The sequence below is a fragment of the Nematolebias whitei genome, chromosome 4 (genome assembly GCF_014905685.2).
Source record: "Nematolebias whitei isolate Nwh7 chromosome 4, NemWhi1, whole genome shotgun sequence".
Lineage (NCBI taxonomy): Eukaryota > Metazoa > Chordata > Actinopteri > Cyprinodontiformes > Rivulidae > Nematolebias > Nematolebias whitei.
Window position 1 is genome coordinate 42,249,284 of NC_056501.1, and position 5,868 is coordinate 42,255,151.

The window sequence follows — 5,868 nt, forward strand, 5'->3', positions numbered from 1 at the left end:
GTTTAAGGGAGTCCAAACTGGTCTCATGGTATGAACAGAGCAGTGTATGATCTAGCTGAGTGCCCCATTAGTATCAGACCATACCATACCATACCACTTTATTTATAAAGCACTTAAAACAGCAACAAGGCCAACCAAAGTGCTGTTCAGTGATTTGTAGACATACATGAGTATTTTGAACTGGATTCGAAAGTGAACCGGTAACCAGTGCAGTGAGGCCAAAACTGGTGTAATGCCTGTACTGGTTAAAAATCGGGCTGCTGCATTCTGGACTAGTTGTAGTCGTGCAATGGAGGTCTGACTGATACCAAGCAGGAACGAATTGCAGTAATCAAGCCTAGATGTAATGAATGCATGTATTACTGTCTCCAGGTTCTTGTTGGACAATATGGGCTTCAGTTTAGACAGCTGCCTCAGTTGGAAGAAGTATGATTTAACAATCATGTTTACATGATTGTTAAGCTTCAGGGAAGGGTCCATTATCACGCCCAGATCAGTGACTCTTTGTTTTTCTGACAGAGTTAGAGCGGAAAAGTCGATGCAGTGGTTTGTGATTGTGTCGTTGGGAGGGACCAACATGACTTCAGACTTCTTTTCATTGAAACTTAAGAAATTTAAAGCCATCCAGTCCCTGATGTCAGCCAGGCAGTTGAGCAGCGGTTGAATAGAGCATGTACCATTGTGTCTTAGGGGGGAGTAAATTTGACAGTCATCGGCATAGAAGTGAAAGGGCATGTTGTGTTTCCGGAAAATAGCACCAAGCGGCAGCAGGTATAAAGAGAATAGGAGGGGACCCAAGATGGACCCCTGCGGAACCCCCCATGTAAGCTCTGCCTCTGCGGAACTAAAATCCTTGATGGAGACACAAAAGGATCTGTCAGTGAGGTAAGATCTGAACCAATTGAGGGCTGATCCTGTGACGCCCATCCACTGCTCCAACCTAGCAATGAGGATCTCATGGTCGATGGTGTCAAAGGCGGCTGTGAGGTCCAACAGGACAAGCAGCACAGAATCACCGGTATCTGTGAATCTGAAGATGTTGTTAAAGACCTTCAGCAGGGCAGTTTCAGTGCTGTGGAGAGGTTTAAAGCCAGATTGGAAAAGCTCTAAGATGGTGTGATCCTCCAGGAAGCACTTCAACTGGGACTCGACTATTTTCTCCAGTACTTTAGAAACAAATGGGAGTTTGGAGACAGGCTGGAAGTTGGAAACGACTGAGGGGTCAAGGTTTGTTTTATTCAGGAGAGGCTGGACAGCAGCATGTTTAAAGGTTTTTGGCACCACGCCAGTGGATAAACTACTGTTTACTATGGCAAGAATGGACGGACCTAGAGTAGGAAAAACCTCCTTTAGTAGTCGAGGGGGGACCACATCAAAGGGGGAACCAGAAGGTTTCAAGCTGCACATGACCTGCTCTAGAGAAGATAGAGTGAAGGGTTCAAAATGGTCAAAAGGAGCTACAGATTGAGGTGGGATGGATGGGTCATGAGTTGGAGGGGAAATGAGAGCCCTGGTGGTCGCAATTTTTTCCACAAAGAAATGTAGGAAGTTGTCGCACAGCTCAGTCGAGGCTTCCAGAGGTGATGGCTCAGTGAGGTGGAGAACAGAGTTTAGGGTGGAGAAGAGGACACGTGGGTTGTGAGAGTTTGATGTAATTATATCAGAGAATAATTTTGATTTTGCAGCTTTTACTGTTTTCTGATAAAAGCGCCAACTCTAAGTATTTGGAAAGAGACCTGAAGCCTGTCTTTCCTCCACTTTTGTTCTGCCCTCCTACATTGCTGCCTAGCGGCCATGGTGACATCACTCAGCCAAGGTTCTGCTCTCAGTTTTGATTTTTTGGTTTTAACAGGTGCAACATGATCCAGAGTCTTTAAGCAGACAGAGTTGAACTGGGATGTCAGCTCCTCAGTGGTGGTGAGAAACACTGGGGGCTGAATGATCATTTCAGAGTTATAAACATCTGTGAAACTTTGGCAGTGAAGTGGTTAATGGTCCGGGTGAGACGTGCAGGAATGTATGGCTTAGGAGTTCGATGGGGGAGGGTGCACTCAAACAGGACTGGTATGTGGTCTGAAAAAACATTATCACCAATAACAAGGTTATTAACAGTCATATCATGAGTTAAAACAAGGTCTAGTGTATGTCCACGCTCTTGGGTGGGACAGTTTACATGCTGAGTTAAATTAAATGAGTCCAATAAATCTAAAAAGTCCTTAACCAAGGGCTTCTCAGGACAGCACACGTGCAAATTAAAGTCACCAATAATGAAAACATGCTCATATTTTGGTGTGATTTCAGCCAAGAAGTCAGAAAACTCATTTATGAAGTCCTTGGATCGAGGTGGGGGGTAGACAAGTGCAAATAATGTCGGAGGCGAGTGGCCAAGTTCAAAGACTCTCAGCTCAAAGCTGGCGCGGGAAACTGGGATGGGCAGTTGTTTACAGTCAAAAGTTGATTTGAATATTTTTAATAATCCACCACCGCGCCGGCCTGATGGCCATGGGGCGTTAAAACACAGACTGTTCCGTGGCAGTAATTCCGTCAAAGCGCTGGACTCACCCGGAGACATCCAAGTCTCTGTGGTGCAGAAAAAGTCCAAACTGTGCTGTTGAAAGTAATCCCTGAGGATAAAAGTTTTGTTGGTAACAGATCTTGCGTTGACCAAACACATCTGGATATTGTCCAAAGTAGAGCCAGCAGCGGTGGAGTTAGCGCGCGCTAACGGCCGCAGGTTTTCAATAACATCCCCTCCAGGTCGGACCGGGCTGTGCAATGGCTGACAACTCCCGCTGGTTACCTGGTCCGGGCACGCGGGAAGCTGGAGACCATGACCGCCAGCTGGAGAGGAAGATGTAGCGCGCAGAGCTTTCAGCTTCACCAGCTGACCAGCACGTTTTCCCCGGCGTCTGAAGCGATATCTCCGGGCAGGGAGGTGAGGAGCGCAGCAAAGGTAAGCTGGCACGTCCGCCAGCAGGGGGGGAGGAGGGGGGGGGGGGCAGAGGTACGCTGATAATGGTCCAGATAAGCGACATCAGTGCCAGAAAAACGAAGATCTAAAAGTTGTTGTCTGTCATACACCAGCAGAGAGTTGATGTCATTGATGAGGAATACAAAAAACAAAAATAATCCGAACACCATCAGCAGAGGTGGATTGCAAGCCATGTACACGGGCGCCATCTTACCGGAAGTGACCTACATTACAAAATCTTAAACACAAAATGTTTAGAGGGGTACAAAGGAAAACAATCAGAGTTAGACCTCACATAATGTCTCAGCTGCAGATATCTAAAAAACTGTGACTTGTGCATATTAAACTTCAGTACCAGCTGCTCAAAAGAGGCAAATCTACCATCAACATACAGTAGAGATCATATAGTGAATGCACTCCGTTCAAGACCCAGGTGTCAAAAGCTGTATCAGCTACTGAGGGAGTAAACATATGATTATTTGACACAGGTGTCAGAAACAGTAACTCAGTAGAGTTAAATGCCCTCCTGAACAGATTCCAAATCTTCACTGCCCTGATCACAATTGGGTTACAAGTGTAGGTTGATATTGATTGTTTAAAGGGCAGCCAAGACCAGCCTCTAATTGAGGCCCCTTCCAAGGCCACCCAACTGGGGTGTCCTTACCCAACCAGAATAAAAGAGCTCTGATATTAGCTGCCCAATAATAGTGCATAAAGTTAGAAGCAACATGCATCCAAGTCTGTGGGGCAGGTGTAAGACCCTCTTGGCAATCCATTGATACTTTCTATTCCAAATAAACGCTGATATCTGGCTGTTCAGGTTGCTAAAGAATGATGTAGTAAGGAAGATTGGTGGATTCTGACACAAATATAGATATTTAGGTAGGATATTCATTTTTACAGAGTTTATTCTGCCCCCAGAGCAGGCCCGGAGTAGGTAATCGGGAGGGTCTGGAGCAGGGGCGGACTGGGACAATAATCCAGGCCGGGAATTTTGATACCATCCCAGGCCACCACCACCTGATTAACGCAAACCACCAAGACTGAGTTCAATTGAGCGCACTTTGAATGCATGTTGTTTGCACACGTCTAACTGAGTTTTCACTTATTGACTATTTATATGTATTGGCTATTCATATAACAAAAAAAAAGGTCTTAATCTCAACGTAACTTTACCTGGTAAAATAAAGTTTAAATAAAATATTGTAATACAAGGATTTTAATATTCAGATAATTTATTGGAGTAATGAAGGGTATACACAAAATATCCTCAATAATCCAGGTAGAAATTCTAAAAAAGTTAAGTCAGGTCCTCTGGACAGATTAAAAAAAAAAAAACTTGTTGAAACGTTTAGTCTTTAATCCAAAAGACTGTCAGTTTGAGAAGCTGCAACAAACTTAGTTTCAAATAGTCTCTTTTCATAGTGGATCAACCAGTTTGTTGCTGACATCCAGAACTAGCTGTTAACATGATAAAGGAGGACCATCATCAGCCTAACAATGGATCGTTAGTGCTCTAGGCTGTTTGCTATTCACAGGGGGCTGAGAGATACCAGCAATAACAGCATTGTAAGAGGGCTACAGTTGGACACAGAGGCCTCTGTCCCTGTTTAATGATGGATGAGTTCTCATCACAAAGATGGCTTCCTTTACTCCTCTCTCAAACCAACACTTCTCTCTATCAAGGATGAGCACATCTTCATCCCTGAAAGTGACTGCTGGCCTGCAGATGAGTGTAAACCACAGAGTTCTCCTGGCCTGATGATGTTGCTCTTTGGCCCAGCACAGAAGAGCAACATCTTCAGGCCAAGACTCGGCAGTTTACACTCATCTGCAGGCCAGCAGTCACTTTCAGGGATGAAGATGTGCACATCCTTGATAGAGAGGAACTATGGTTTGAGAGAGGAGTAAAGGAAGCCATCTTTGTGAAAAGAAACCATTGTTAAGGGTTGTTAGGCTGCAGGTCTTCCTTATGTTAACAGCTAGTTCTGGATGTTAACAACAAACTGGTTGATCCACTATGAGAAGAGGCTATTTGAAACTGAGCTTGTTGCAACTCCTCAGACTGAACTTAGTTTTTTGGATTAAAGACAAAAGTTTCAACAAGTTTTTTTTTTATTTGTCCAGAGGACCTGACTTAACTTTTTTAGATACAAAAAAATCTGAATTCCTAGACATTTCAACATTAAACTTTTTTCAGATCCTAACCCATATTATAAAATTTGCAATATTCTTTGTAAAAACTTAAAAACATTTGTTATATTAAGTCAGTTTTGGCCCACTTAGGTCCCTCAAAGTGAAGCTAGCATGTGGATATTAAGCTGTGCTGATAAACTGTGCCAGAGTTCAATTTTTTCAACACAAGTGTTTCTCTTACCTGCTCCATTACGAACAAACATTAATTTATAGCACTTAGCAGCATCCGCGGCCAGAGCTTTTCTCTTTTTTATCCTCTCTCTCTCTGCTCCACCTTTCCTCTTCTTTGGCTGTCTCTGTTGCTCCATTCTACAACTCAGAGATGCACGCACCGCGCGCCAACACCGTCGGGAGCGCGAGTCCTAGGGCGGGGAGGGGGGCGGGCGCAATGTGTGTGTGTGTCTCTGCTCTGTGAGTGACACACAGAAAAGGAAGGGAGGGGGCCGGCCCGGCCGGGGGATGTGCCAGGCTTTCTCCGTCGCTGCAGTGCAGCGTGAGACCTGAGCCCAGGCAAAAGTGAATTGTTTATTTAAAATAATAAAGTCCGTGCGACCCGAACCGAGCCTTTAGTCCCGTTCCTCGGCAACCAGGCCACCGGGAAGTGTCCCGTCGCTCCCGATGGCCAGTCCGCCTCTGTTCTGGAGATTTCCCGGTGGGCCGGTCTGATGTGTGGGCTGCAGGGCTGGTGCTCCCTATTTATT